The sequence below is a fragment of the Microcaecilia unicolor genome, chromosome 6 (genome assembly GCF_901765095.1).
Source record: "Microcaecilia unicolor chromosome 6, aMicUni1.1, whole genome shotgun sequence".
Taxonomy (NCBI): domain Eukaryota; kingdom Metazoa; phylum Chordata; class Amphibia; order Gymnophiona; family Siphonopidae; genus Microcaecilia; species Microcaecilia unicolor.
The window spans coordinates 65,768,880-65,784,795 of NC_044036.1; the positions used below are offsets into that span (position 1 = coordinate 65,768,880).

At 42.4% G+C, this 15,916-nt stretch overlaps 1 long non-coding RNA gene across 2 annotated transcripts; it reads right to left on the reverse strand.

The window, feature by feature from the left end:
* Nucleotides 1–860: 860 nt before the first annotated feature.
* On the reverse strand, nucleotides 861–15,795 carry LOC115471894. Of its 2 annotated transcripts, none has more exons than XR_003942438.1 (3): nucleotides 15,719–15,795; nucleotides 10,297–10,797; nucleotides 861–1,238 (listed from the first exon to the last, which is right to left on the reverse strand). It is a non-coding gene; the product is annotated as an uncharacterized LOC115471894 (long non-coding RNA). The 2 variants fall into 2 exon arrangements; XR_003942439.1 differs by lacking the exon at nucleotides 15,719–15,795 and adding an exon at nucleotides 15,311–15,570.
* Nucleotides 15,796–15,916: the final 121 nt, after the last annotated feature.

The following is a 15,916-nucleotide window of genomic DNA, read 5'->3' on the forward strand; positions in this document are numbered from 1 at the left end:
AGTGGGATTTGGACCTGGATCTCCTTGTTCATAATGCACTGCACTGACTCCTGGAAGCTGCTTGCTGCTGCTTTGGATATGCCCATAATACCTGCTGCTGTCATATCGCCTGGTATCCCCTTTCAGTTTCAGCTCTTAGGGGGGTGGTAGCCTTAATCCACCTAGTAGTAAACTGGTCAATCACGGCATCGTTTTAAAGCTTGGACATGATTGAAACAGGTCTAGATAAAAATTCACTTCTTTTTAGACTTGCTGAAAGACGTCCTATTTTTGGGCCCAACCTAGTCCCACCTAACACACACCCCCTTGCTGTTTGGATGAACTCAGTGGAAAACGTCCAAATTCTGCCTTTTCAAAAATCGTGATATCGATATTTTCAGTATGTGGACTTTTTGGGGGCCATTTTGAGACATCTATCTGCTTTGAAAATGAGCTACAAAAAAGGGCACACTATTTACCAGTAGTGCGTATGCTTAGCAAAGAGTGTGCACTACTAATGATATTGCTCCCGAAATAAAAATTAACATTTTCAAAACTAAACAAAGTGAAAATTCTCATAAATGGTGCAGGAAACTAAACAAAATGAAAATTCTTGGGCTGCACACCTTTAGCTGTTGCACTTGCTAAAGAAAGTGGATAATGTCACACTTGAAGCTATAGAGACATTCACATGCAGCAGAACCATACAATTCACACAACCTGTACTCACTGTCCTTCTATCAAGGATATATGTTATTGAATAAAATGATTCTGGGTGCAGTATGGTGGTGAAAATGAACTTGCAGCGCCTCCAGACCTGGAAAAGGAACCTAGCCCCCCCCCCCCCCCCCCACAAGCTTCAGTCTGAAGACTAAGCCAAGGAGAACCATATTAACAACTTATACAAACTGTGAGGTTGGGGACGGGGTGAGGGCAAAAGGAGAACAGGGACTGGATGAGGGAACAGAATGACTGCCTTGTTCCAAGCTCAACCCTTCCTCTCCTCTTCCCTGCAGGCTGTTCGGAAGGGAGAGGTTGAGGCAGAACACCTCTCATCTGGAGCCTGAAAGAAATGGTGGACTTCATTTCATGCTGGAAGGGGGTTGCAGCAGGACGCCCTTGCTGGTTTGGAATCTGAAAAGAAGTGGCAGATTTTGTTTCGGACTCCCCTCCTGTACTGTGGCTTGAAAAGAAATGGTGGACTTTGTTCCAGCTGGAAGGGAGGGAGTTGCAGCAGGACACCCCTGCTGCCCTGGAGTCTGAAAAAAAGTGGCAGAACTTTGTTACAGACTATTCCCCTACATATTAAACCCTGCTTATAACATTATATAACCTGTAATGTTGGATTAGTTAGTTGTGGACAGATCTGGCTAGAGTCTAAATGGGTGATTACTTTTCCCTGTTCTTTCATTTCTACAGCTATTTATTCCCTGGTAGTCTAGTATTCCTCCCCCTCCCTCTAGTCCCAAAAGAAATCCCTGGTAATCTAGTATGCCCCTCTATCCACTCACCCCACGACCCCAAACCAAGGCCTCCCAATCTCATACCTTGAACAATGCAGAAGTGATCTTCATTTGCTCTTGCCTCAGTTGCCATCATCTTCAAAATGGTGGCACTTGTCCCACATGGTGCATCTTGGGATGTACTTAAATGGTTAACTGGCCTGACAAGTGCATCCGAGGATGAACTGTGTGGGGCAGGGCATTGCTATTTTGAAAATGACAGTGACTGAGGCAGGAGTGAGTGGCTAATGCTCCTGCCTTGTTTTATGTAGGGGGTCAGTGGGCTTCAGTTTGGGCTTGTGGGATAGATGGGGGGGGGCAGTAGATTACTAGGGATTTTGGGGAGTGTGTGTACGTGTGTGTGGGTGGGGCTTGGGGGGCCACTAAACCATTGGGACATCTCTTTTTTTAATATTAGGAGGGGGGTTGGGTCAGTAAGGAGGGGTCAGTCGTATGTTGGCAGGGTGGGTGCCAGTAGACACCATGGAAATGTTTTGGGGGAGAGTGGAAAGAGGTGTCAGGTTGGGGGGGGGGGGGGGTAAGTGGCTGATGCATGCTGTGATATGCTTGTGTCTTTTTTTTCTTTTTAAAAGTCAACTTTCCTGTCAGTTTCTGAGTCAATCACCGCTCAGGCACTGACAGGAAAATTAACATTTAACGATGAGCCGCAGATTACTGCTGCAATTTTAATGTGGCAGTAATTTGCATGTTCACTGAATATAGCATATCGTGGATTTTATTTTTTGCGGTAATTTTGTGGTAGAATGCAAGCTCTACCGTAAAGCTTTCTGCATGGGCCTCTCAGTCATGCAACGAGGAAACCCATTTCAGATGCTTGTGGATGAAGTTCACATGTGTGGCCACAGAGGCAACACTGAAATGGATTTTAAACCACCAGGTCTAATTCACACATCTGATACAGGTGAGAATATAAAGGATTTCCTTAAAAGGCTCACATCCTAAAGAGGCCAAGGTTAGTGATGTGACTTTGTATACACTTGCTCTTGATATAAATGGTTCTCAACCCAGCCATACAAACCTCTTTCATGTGCATTCACTGTGGACAGCTTGCAAACAAAACCAGCTGACTGTATTCTGAGGATGTGGTTAAGAACCCTGGCTACATAGGACAGTTTTGCATTCCAGGGTCCTGATATCAAGGTTCTAATTATACTTTTATTTTATTTGTCTCCATTGAATCTCATAGAGTAAAGCACTGTAAATGATACTGAACACATTAAAATGAAGCCGTTTAGGTGTAGGCAAGAGTTTTGGACTTCTTAATTTAAGCTAACATCCTAGTGGGAGCCTGCTCAGTGAACTTCCTCTGCCCACTTACAGATGATGTGATGTCAGCAGAGTGACTCCAAAAATCTGAACGGGGACCATAATTATATGTTGATAATACACTATGGCGCTTATTTTTGAAGCATATAAATAACTCAGAATTCCCCAAATAGACATCCATGTGCATTTTGCAAAACCAGAAAAGGATCATCCAACACTGCAGTATATCCAAACAGCAAATGGGTATGTTGTGAGCATATTTTGGGTAGGACTAGGGAGGGCCCAAAAACAGGATGTCCAACAGCGATAAATGAATGGGAAGAAACATCCAAGTCTAAAAAGAAAGACATCCTAAGTTAGACCTGTATCAGTCACATCCAGGGTACAAAAAGGTGCTCTGATTGGACAGCTGACCACTGAAAGGGTTAAGGCATGAAACCTCCTTAATCGTTCAGTGGTTACTGACCCTTCCCTCTCCCCTGAAAATGAAACTGAAAGGGGGGCACCAGGCTCTATGATAATTTCAGGTATTATGGGCATTCTTGGCAAAACAGGAAGCAAGTCTGTGAAGCAGCCTAGTGGTTATTGTAGTGGACTGTAATCAAGGGACCCAGGTTCAAAATCTGCTTTAACTCTTTTTTTTTTTTTTTGTGAGCCCTCCAGCAACAGAAAAATACTTACTGTATCTGAACATATAAGCTACCTGCAAGTCTGAAAGTGTACATTCAGGTACAGTAGGTATTTTTCTGTTTCTGGAGGGCTCACAATCACAAAATAAAAGGGTTAAATTGGAATTTGAACCTGGGTCCCTTGGGTCACAATCTACTGCACTAACCACTAGGCTGCCCCTCACCTCTGATTAGATGTTTGCATGGCCATTTGCTAAGAATGCTGCCATACTGATATCCATGTTCCTTGTTTCACACTGTTCATAATTTGGGTGTTCCAGTATGTAAAATGGCTGTTCATGCCACAAGGACATCCTTCTCACTTATTTTCAAACAGGAAATCTTGATGTATTTTCTGTTCGAAAACACCTATGAGATGGACGTATGTTTTGGACATTATGACCTGGATGTCCTTTCGAAAATGCCCCTTTGTGATTCCAAGCCTGGACCAACTTGAAAGCTTGAATATTGAGAGCTTATATGTTGTAGAGCCTGTAATCCACAAGGTTTAACTAAGATGCTATTCCTTGAATTTACACTTGTGCCAAATATCTTTTGGCAGTTGCGTTTTTATGTCCTGGCTTGGGTTAATTATGCCAAACAGAGATGTGATCCCAACAGAAATAATAATAATAATGGGCCAAGCCTTAAATTTTTACACCTGTTTAATGTTGCCCATGGGTGACTGCGTTAATGTGTCCTATTAACTAATCAGTATAAAATGGGTGGTAAGAGATGAATCACAAACGCCTGCTATAAATTATAGCTTCCTGCAGAAAATGATGAAAACTTCACAGGGGTGTCATGCAAAGCCTTCCTAGCAATGAGATATTGCTCAATAATTCATTCCATGAGTGAGCAAATATTCAGCTAACCTCCCAGGATTTACTACAGACACACAATAAAAAGGAGTCTCCCTCCTGTAGCCTTACAAATTTTATCAGCAGAGACATGGAATCTGAAAGAGAGTTAAAAAGGGATGCACCTTCCCGAAGACATAATGTTGATTCCATGATTAAATGGGTTTAAAGTATTCACTTGAAAATACAGCATTGGTCCAGCAAAAAAAAAAAATTGTCACTGTTATTCTTTTCTTCCAAAGGACTTGCACTGGGACAGCCTGCTTGAGAAAAATGTTTCTCAAGTTTAAAAACACACAAAGCTGCACAATTTTTGCTAATAACGTTAAGGGGGGTGTGGGGGTGTGGGGGGGGAGACAACCCATACAATGCTTGTGCTTTTGGAACAGGAGTCAAATACATTTTAAGTGATTTCTCATCAGAGGCAAAAATAATCGGCCAATTCACTTTTCTCTGTATGAATGTTTTTGGCTGCCTAGGAAGAAGTGGTAGTGATTTATCAAAGCCAATTTTATTATGAAATGCGATTTATCTTCAGAAATATATACAGTGACGTGAACGTGCCTACTCCTGCATTAATAAACACATGCCAGTTGGTCAAATAAATCTATTTTATTTTTTTAACTATTGATGTCGTGTAAGGTATATAATTCTGGTAAATTTACATTATTGTGTACACTAAACAGGGGGAATGTTAAATCAGATCTATACATAAATAGTCTTAAATCACTGCTACTCTGTTTAAGACAGCGGAAATGCAAGCGAGAGGAAAAAAGGTTTGTACCATGGCAATGAGCTGTCACAGAAACTATTGCCCACACGGATACAGAAAATGACCTTCTCCCCTTCCTTCATCCACTCAACAAAGTCTCTCTCTTTTAAACAAAAAGCCCCTTGTATTTTAAATGTATTCTTGGTTTAATAAAGAGTATAATCGGAAATAAGAACCCTCCTTTTAGAATGTACTAATTAGAGAATAGGAGACCAAGGGCAGAATTTGCTAGACTATTTATCTATACTGTGGCTACTTCAGAATGATTGTGGTAATGGCACAAAAATTACAAACGCAGAGCAGTTGAATTCTCGGCCTTTTGCAGCTCCGCTAGCAGAAGAACAAACCCCCTAATACAGTCGGTTACAATCAAACACGTTATGTGTGGGGTCTGGGACAGTTGAAAATCTCTCCTCTTTCATGCAGGAGAGAAGGAACAGAGAATATTCGGTTCTCTCACTTCAAACAAGGGGAAACGTCCTGCTGATCTTCACGTTTCTCTGGTACAACGGTACAAAGTTATTTTTATGGCAGTAGTATTTTGAGACTGCAGTAAGTGACTGCGATAAGGTGAAGGGTGATGGAGGACAGCTGTGGTTGTCTAGCTGCTGGGAAAGAGAGCAGCTCATCTTCTCTACACAGGAAAAAATGCCTGGCTTTTACCACAACTAGAAAAAAAAAGTTCTTTCTGTTGGTGTTTTTCCACTTATTTGTTTTGGAAAATAACAGGTTTTAAAGAGGACTTGGTTGGCCAATCAAGCTGCTCATATAAACACCTTTCTATGTCTCGGCAAATGACGGTGTTACTCTGCCCCCCCCCCCCCCTCCCTCCGACAAGCGATGCGTTTCTTTGAAGCCTCAGGCTGCAGGAGTTGAATATGTCCCATAGGTGGCGCTGATGTTAACGTATATCCTACGTTTCCATTAGTGAAAACGATTTACCTTTCACCATATGAAACTCATGTTGGGAACCTCAGACGTGGACGCGTCATATCAGAAAAAAGCTAGGTAAGGTTATACTCCGAATCGATCATCGGGATGACTGCTATAGTATTTCTTTAAAAAAAAACTTTCTGACTGTCGCACAGTGGTACTAGTCAGTGGCTCTCTCCCTGCACGTTACCATTTGTAATCTCTCGACACAGACTATTCGGTTGTGCTTTACCGTATGGTAAATGAAGCAATAACATCCATTAGAGGTAGGAACTTTTGCAGGACTAATTACGCTGATAGAACGATGATTACTTGTACATTTTTAGTAATTTGTCAGGTTTGCGTTGTAGGGCAGTACTATTCTTCAATACTACTACTGATCCCATGATAACATTCCTTCCCTTAACTTCCTTTTTTTTTTTTCAAGTTGCTTTCCTTTCTAGTGGTGCCATGTTTTAAACAATTTAACAAAAGTGTATTTGAATGACACAATTCAGTGTGGGGTATTTTCTTCACATATACCTTGCAGCAAGCAAATCTGCACGCGATTATAATACAGCAACATATCCGAGACCTTTTTTCAGTCAAATAGATACTGCAAAGTTACACTACCACAGTGGGGACATTAAAAAGTTGTAATGGAAAGCTATAACATCACTACTGTGCAATTATAGCTGCTCCTGTGAATCATTTATCTTTTAGATCAAACCTTCATTGCTGTCTTCTAATCCCCATAATCAGTATTTTAATTATTAAATGCCTTACCTTTCCACCAGACCTGAACTACAGTAACCAGAGAGGAATATAGCTCCACAATGTTCGATTTTATCTTTTAAGACCTGCTTCCATCATCATAGCAAGGTAAAAGTCCAGGTTCTTATTAACATGGTTTGGGGATGAACATATGTTTCTGCTTCTTTTGTACTTGATTCACCTGGCTGCCCTCACAGATTGGAACCCAACAGTAAAGCCTGGGACCTTAGCTAGCAGCCTTCGATAAATAAAATTGTAACCTGCAACACATAATATGCACTTAGGGGGCAAATCCTGACTAGATAGGAAGGCATCAGATGTTTCAGGCAGGGTAAATGTAGTTGGAGGGAAAGTAGTTAAAGTAGATGAGAGTGAAAAGAGGCTGGATGGGAAAAGGTACTGATTTATAGTAAAGTGAAAGATCAGTTTATATTGTCGTGTTTATCAGTAGAAATCAAACAAAATAAAACATGGAAAAGAAAATAAGATGATACCTTTTTTATTGGACATAACTTAATACATTTCTTGATTAGCTTTCGATGGTCGCCCTTCTTCGTCAGATCAGAAATAAGCAAATGTGCTAGCTGACAGTGTATATAAGTGAAAACATTCAAGCATTACTATGACAGTCTGACAGGGTGGGAGGAGGGGGGTGGGTAGGAAGTATGCATGGGGACATCAAAGCATATCATTGATATTCTAACAGGATAGGTGTGGATAGGTGAGGGGAGGGTGATCAACAGAGAAATACAACTTTATGGTTTACTAGTAACGAAGGCCCGTTTCAAATTGCCATGAAATGGGCGCTAGCAAGGCTCCCCTCCGTCCCTTTGTGTCGCCGCCCCCCCTGCAGCCTCCGTGCGAGAGCTACAGTGCAGTACAACGTTGGAGCTGAGAATGTGCTGCGCCCTCAACGTCATAACGTTTGACGCGAGGGCGGGGCCCAGAGACTGTGATTTTGTGTGGCTTCAGAGCTTCGAACTTACGAACCTGGCTTCAGTGACGTCAGTGCAAATAGAACGTTGAGGGTGAGTTTTATATATATAGATAATGGGCTAGGAACCCCAGATCCTTGTTAAGTCCTTTCTGTTGGGTGTTAAAATATTCAATCATTCTTGTCGTGTTTAAAACAATGTATGACCTGTAGTAAGTTTAAAAAGAAGGTTTTTCAATCACTGTTTTTTTTTTTTAATTGAAGGGAGATGGGATTTTCTGTGGTTACAAAGTGGTTTACATATTATATACCGTACTTATTTTATTATTTTATTTAAGTACATTTGTACCCCACGGCGTACATAGTAAATGGAGTTACAAAGTCTTGAAGAAGAGTAATAACAAGTTGTAGTAAACATAGTAAGAACAGGGTTTTAAGGATATGTAAATTGAACAAGGAGAGGTAAGCAAGATAGGATGATCAAAAGGAGAGAGACTGGGAGGGGTAATGAGTAGGAAGGATGAATAGGAAAAGGTAGGGATAAGCATAAGGAGATAGGGAGACTTGGTTTAATGTATAATAATGGTAGGACCGGAATCATGTGGGTGGGTTTAAGAAGTTAAGTTGGGTCATTAGTGTAAGCTTTCTTAAAGAGGTGAGTCTTTAGCATTTTTCTAAATGGTAAATACTTATTTTGTGCCTGGGACAATGGAGGGTAAAAGGCCCCTTTTACCACCCTTTTATCACAGTTGGTAAAAGGCGTGTTCTCCTTTAAAAAAGGAAATGGCTATTCCTTGCCGTGCAACCATTTCCTGGGTAAGGGCTCCCATTCTTACCCGGTGTTAATCCACCGGGTAAGCCGTTGGCATAAAAAAATTCATTGATGCACCAGAAATGGTGTGCGCTGGGGGCAGGCACTACTGCCCGGCAATCGTGCCAGAATGACACACGTCAACATCGGTATAGTAAAAGGGGCCTTAAGTGACTTACCCAGAGTCACAAGGAGCTAAAGTGGGAATCAAAAGCATTATTAATGTTTCATTATCAATAGTAAATATTGTTTCCTTTATAATATTAAATGGTGTTATTTGTCTTTTAAACTACAGGCCTAGAATGTTTTCTGCTTTGAGCGGAGAGACGTGGGGGAAGAAAAATTAAGACTATGGGGATGGGGTTACAAAGTCTGTTTGATCACAGGGATGGGGTAGGAATGGGAAAAAATCTTTTGTTGTGGGGAGAGAATTTTTTTTATTTTTTGTTACATTTGTACCCCGCGCTTTCCCACTCATGGCAGGCTCAATGCGGCTTGCATATTGTATACAGGTACTTATTTGTACCTGGGGCAATGGAGGGTTAAGTGACTTGCCCAGAGTCCCAAGGAGCTGCCTGTGCCCAAAGTGGGAATCAAACTCAGTTCCTCAGGACCAAAGTCCACCACCCTAACCACTAGACCACTGAATCTTTGTCCCTGCATCACTCTCTACTACTCACTACCTTAGGAATATTTTGCACAGCTTCGTATGATGATGACAGGTTTATGAACAAAATATATAAACAAAAACACAATGTGCTCTTTTTTATGATGATACTTTTATTTTTTAGTTGTGGGAGACTGAACATAGTTTTTAGATATTTACTTTTCAGCATCTACAAGAAGTATCGTTCTCGGAAATTTCTACACTGATCCAGCCTAACTCACTTATAGGCAGGTACAGAAAACGTTCATTAATAACGATCAGAATGCTAATAACAAGCAGCAGGATCAGACTTTGTCAGAGCTACCAAACTTTTAGGCCAGTCCTGATTTGTATGAACCCTATCCAGATGAATTCAAGGGGAAGAGTCAGGGACTAAAATCACCACCCTGCCTTAGCAAACATGCTCCTAGAGTAGGGTAGCTTGGCAGCTCTGCTTGTTACCTTCTTTTCCCATTAAGAATGAAATTTTGAGCAAAAGGGGTATTAATAATGATTGTATACCTCAAAACACATTTTGCAGATAATCCTAAGGGAACAGCTGACAGATACCTAATGCATGTTACACCTCAGTTAGGCGGCTGCCCTGCTCTCCTAATAATTGATAACGGGGAAGGAAAGTCGATATGCTAGAAAAAGGGTCATATTACCTATTACTGAAGAAGAAATTAGTTTTCTGTGGTTCTAGTGCTATGCATGTGAGATGAACTTTGATGCCATCAAACCAGTGACCTGAGTCCTGATGTAGTGCTTAATAAAGGCCAGAGGCCATAATGAATAGGGAGTAATGCAAAGTTATCAGATCCTTCTAGTGAAATGACTTGTTAAAGAAAAAAAAAAAAACAACAACACTTTCCCTTTGTTCCTTCAAAAGTTTTTTTCAGTATCTAGCAATGGGCCATAGCTCTCACCACCCGCCTGAAAAAAAGTTCTCATTGTAATGCAGAAGTGGGACATCCTGCCCTCCACCCCTGCTCCAACTATGCTCCCTAAGCCACACACCTAATATTCCGATCCTGTTGCTATGTCTCCATCCCACTTTTTGCCTCACACCCTCCTGTCTGGCTTCCCTCTATGTATGTAAGCAGGTTTTTCTTTCCCTCTGTCTGATTGGCTAGAGGTGTTAAGTGTACCTGAGTAAGCTGCTCCGAGATTGGCGGCGGCAGGTGAACATTGGAGAGTAGTTGGGGTTTTGCTCTGCCAGTAGCATGCATCCGGGTAGTGCCACAGTGGAGGCAGCAGAAGGTGGAGGAACGCAGACGGAAGCCTTCAGGCAGTAAACTACGGCCACCGTTTCTCTTCGGACAGTGAGTCCAAATGCTCTTCTGAGTATATGTGAGGTTCAGGTGAGGAATATACAGGCAGAGGTGCAATGATGACAAGGAGAACAACAACAAAAGTGAAGTTTCTGTGATTTGCAGCTGCGGGCACACTTGTGCTGGAGAGGGGTTGGTGTAAAAGACAGATCCAGAGGATTCTCGGGATCTCCCGGATTACTCAAGTTCTACCTTTATGAACAGAGTGCATTTGTGTTTTAACAGCTGCTGTTGATTTTGGTATGCGACGAGCCCCTGCGCTGACATGCTTTGTCCCTTTCTGCCGAGCTCTGGCCCCTCTGATGTGTAGTTCTCTTCCTGTGAGGACAGAGAAGGACAGAACACATCAGCGTGGGGCCTCCTTGCCTAATGAGAACAGCATTGGCAGACAAAACTCAATAGCACACCTTGGTTATCTACTTTACAATCCAGCTTAGTATGGCTGAGAGAAGAGAATTCTCATGGCTGGTAAGAACAGGGAGGGTGGGAGAGGGGAAGCTACTGCATGGAGGGGTAAGGGATGGAAGGGGGAGAGAGAGATAGAGAGGGAAAAGTTGGACAGTGATAGGAAGGAGGAAGCAGACATGCCAGATAATGTGGGGTGGGGGTGTGTGGGTGGCAGAGGAAGAAGATGGGCTTACCTGTATCCCTGGTGGTCCAGCGGAGTCATTGGGGGCAGGAGCGCAGCCCCTTCGCTCCTGCCCCTTGCGGCACCTCTCTAAAATGGCTGCAGCAAGGTCATGGCAGCCATTTTAGAGAGGCGCAACAAGGAGCAGGAGCGAGGGGGCTGCGCTTCTGCCCCCAACAACTCCACTGGACCACCAGGGATACAGGTAGACCCGGAGAAGGGCCTACCTGAATGGGTGTCTTCTGGGGGGTGGGTCTTGATTGAGGGGAGGGGAGAGGGAAAGAGGGGACATTTTGGGGGGGGCCTCAGGGGCTCTTTTTTTGTTGTTTTTTAAACCAAAAACAAAGTTATGTGGGCCCAGCCTGATATTCAGCCAGGGCCACATAACTCTTATGTGGGCCCTGGCTGAATATCGGTCAGGCCCGCATAAATTATGACATCCAGCCTGCCCCAAATTATCCCCTGATATTCAGTGCTGGTACCCGGACATGTCCTGGTACAGAATATCGGGGGATAATTTAGCCAGTGATTTGTGTTTAAAAAACCGATGACCTCGGATGGCTGAATATCGGGAGGTGTGACATATTCTTTTCTAGTCATTGATACCAAAGTTATACAAGAGCACTATACCAGGAACGGATTTTTAAAAAAATAAGCCCTCCTTCCCTACCCACCCCCAAAAACCAGGCCCACCTTTATCTCAGCACTTTCAAGCAGAAAAATAAAGGAGAAAAAAAGGAAATCCCCAAATATTATAAATACATTTTATAATAGTCTAGAAAATGATGGTCACCCATCCAAACATCTACTCTAGTGGAATCTTCTTTACTTCTTAAGCAAAGCCCAAAATATAATACCTGAAACCTATAACTTTTTTGAATAACTTTGACCTGACTTATATAAGATTGTTATGTCTCAGACATATACTAGGTAAAAAAAAACAAAAACCCTTGCATGCTATTGTTCCTCCTGACCCCAAGAATGAGGCTCCTTTTTTCACCCCTCCTTAGCAACAACGAGGCTCCCCTTCCTCCTGCCCCAAAAACCATGGCTTCTGCACATTACCTACCTAACGCTTGCCCCAGCACATGCAGCCAGCTTCTCTGTACACAGCCCACTTGAAACAATATCCAGCCATATAGTACTTTTCATGGAGTCAGAAGGGCTGTGTCCAGCCAGATCTCACTGTTTTTTGCAACTTAAAACCATGTACATGAAGAGATGTGTTATTCCTTTGGGAAGGATAGATCCATTTTGAGAAAAAAGGAAATGGCCCCGAGTACCTGAAGAACAGGATGATCCTCAACACACCTCTAATGACACTAAGGTCCTCTCAAGGACTATCACTAACCACGCCTCCTCCAAAAGACATTACACAATTTGATATCCGCAAGCGAGCCTTCTCCGGAGTAGCCCCCACACTCTGGAATGCACTCCCTGAAAGGCTCCGCTTAACACAAGACTATCTCTACTTCAGGAAGTAGGTGAAAGCTTGGCTCTTCAACCAGGCCTTTAATAGAAGAAGTAACTAACTTGCTAGTCTCACTCACAGACACGGGGAGTGACATGGACTGCACATACTGCAGCAGGACATGTTTATCCACTCGTACTCTACCATCTCTCTGACCTCAGGTGCACCTTTAAATTAGTCACCTTACTTTCTAACTCCTCTTACCATCTCTCTGACCTCATGTGCAACTTTCTTTAAATTAGTCACCTTATTTTCTAACTCCTCTTACTCTTTTACCTATCTATATGTTCCATCTTTGCTTATACCCTATACTGTCAGTTAAAATGTTCTATTACGTATTGTGTTAACATTGTAAGTAATATACTATGCCATATTTTGTATTGTTATTTGAATATTTTTACTGCTGTAATTGCTCATGTTTGATTTATTCTTACTGTACACCACCTTAATTCCTTCAAAAAGGCGGTAAATAAATAAATCATGGAATCTCTTTCCGGGTTTCAATTGTTGTTGGATATGGAATGATCTAGTCCTCCAGGTGTGATTTTGACCTGGGGCCAGCTGGATCCATCCCTTCTGACTCAAAATTGGTGCTCTTTTTGGTAGGATCCAGAGCTAAGGGTTGAATTTATTGCTGATTCAGGAATATCCTGCCCTTCCTTGTGTATGGAATGAGTGCTGTATCTATTTAGATCCAGTCCTTCGTGGTGTAAACGAGTGCTGATTTAGGTACATTGAGCCCTTCAGGGGTGCATTGTACCTGGATCTGGGTCGATCTAGCCCTTTGGATAGTAAAGTGTGCTGGATTTGAGTAGATGTAGCTTTTATGGTGAGAACTGGGGAAGGATCTGTGTGTATTCTTCACTTTGGGTGGGAACAAATGCTTGATCTCGGTACTTTATAACCTTCTGCTGGGATTGTTTTGCATATTTGGGTGAATCCAGTCCTCTTGGTGGTCATCAGTGCTGGACCCATGTAGATCCAGACCTTGTTATGGAAAAGAAATGCTGTACCTGGGTGCATACTGCTCTTCTGGTGTGATTCAGTGCTTAATTCTGCACATTCTAGCCTTGTTGTTGATTATGAAAATCAAAGGGAAAAAGGCAATATGGGCCACAGGAGTGACTCACTACCAGAGAAGAGGGTTATGGACCCATAGCTACTTGCCTTTTGTTCTCTTCTTTGAAATCTTTACATTTGTGGCTCGAGTGACCTTAAATGCTTTTGTTTTAAGGGGGGCTAAACTCCTAAAGAACCCCACTCCCACCAGTAAACCAGCTACGCTCATAGACCCTTCATCTCCCTCTCCCTTCACTAAATTCCATTGTTCGATAAGTAGAGAGGTGTGGTAGCCGTGTTAGTCCACTCTTAAGGTTATCAATAGAAATTGTTCGATAGAAATTGCCTGTATCTCCCGTCTCCATGCATCCAGTATCTTGTTCCCTCTCTCACTTTTCTCCTGTGTTGTACACCACTTCTATGTTTCTGCCCCCCCCCCCCCCGCCAATGCCCAGCGTCTCCTCCTCAGAAGTACAGCATTTCTCTTTTTTATTGCTTCTTTCCTTCTCCCCTTCCATGATCTCAACCATCTGTCTCTCTCCTTCTCATGGATCCAAGCTTCTCTTTTCTGTATTCTGCCTTTCCATGATTTCGATATTCTTTTCTTCCTTGCTTTTCCCACATGATTTACAGCATGTTTCTCATTCGATCTCCTCCCTCTCACTTCCCAGCATGTATTCCAGACCTTCTCCTGTCTTGTCCCTTTAATCTCCATTATGTCTCCTACCTTCCTTCCATTATCTAAAGCATCTTTTCATCACACTTCCCCCCCCCCCCCCATGGTGTTTTCCAAGTGTGTCATTACTCTTCCAACCAATGGTGTTTTCCAAGTCTGTCATTACTGTTCCATTATCCAGATTATTCATTCTCTCTCTTTCCCCCTAAAATCCCCTCCCTTGTTGCTCCCCCCCACCCCAGGCATAACAGTTCCCCTATCTGAGCTGCATCAACCTCAATTTTAAATAAATAAAGGAGTACATAAGAACATAAGTGTTGCCATACTGGGACAGACCGAAGGTCCATCAAGCCCAGTATCCTGTTTCCAAGTGGCCAATCCAGGTCATAAGGGCCTGGCAAGAACAGTACTGTTCTCCTTTTTTTTCTGCCACTGCTGGTTTTGTTATTCAGCAAGTTCCCATTTCATTGTGTTCTGCTTTTTCCTGTCATATCCCAACCCCACAAGAAGTTAACGCAAACCATATTGGATCCATATTTTACCTATTTCTAAGCCAGCTCCAGTCTTGAGTAAAGTGGTGTGGAAGATGTGTTAGTCCACTTTTAAAGGTTATAAATAAAAATAAAGGAAATAAGATGACACCTTTTTAATACATCATTTTCTTTTCTTTTATTTATTTTTATTACCTTTAGGCCAGCTCATAATCAGTAACCAGCTCCATAATGCTAGTTGCTTTTATATCAGCTCTTGTTGGTATTCAAGCAGTTTTAATATATTTAAGCCTTAGGATTATTTTTAAAATGTAATTTCTATTCTGGCTCATAAATCTAACCAGCTGCTCTGCTATATTTTTATTATATCTCCCGATTTCTTTAAAGTCATCAAGCACCCCATTTTTTCTAAAAAAAAATAACAGCTCTCACACAGAACCGTCTTTCTTAACTTTTATTTCATTTATTTTTTATATCTCTAGTACAATAAATCCAGAATACGTCACCTTTCTTTCAGCCAAATCCAATTCAGTTACACACTCCCTGCTTCACACACTTTTTCTTTTCAAAGTCAACACAGCGCTTGCTGAAAAAAAAAAACCCCATAGCTCTCTCTTCGATCTTTTAAATACCGAGGTATCACAGTAGCAGAGTACAAAAAAAACTGCTTAGCACCAGCCTCTTCACGCCGTAGTCACGTGCCTTACAGCAGATCAAAAAGCTCCCTCTGCACTGCATGCATGAGCCTTACAGCCAACCAAAAAAAGCTTCCTCTTCACCCTCCCCCCATCTCTTGCAGCCAATCAAAATGTTTCCTCCCCACTCTCCGCTGATACATGTACTCGCACTGTTGCACTGTAACAAAAATACATTTCAAAAGATAGTTTTCAGTATTTTTTTCTCTCCACACTCACTCCGTTTTTGTTTGTCCTCTTTAGGCCCGCCTCCACATACAAAAGCCGAGACCGTTCAATGGTAAGAGGCACTTCGTAGGGCCCGATCGGAAATCACCCCCCCCCCCCCCGCGCAACATACGGGTCGGTGTAAAAGACGGATCCTCGTCGCGAGTCACGCCCCTAGTGACGAAAGGTAGCTTGCCTGTGTGGGAGGGG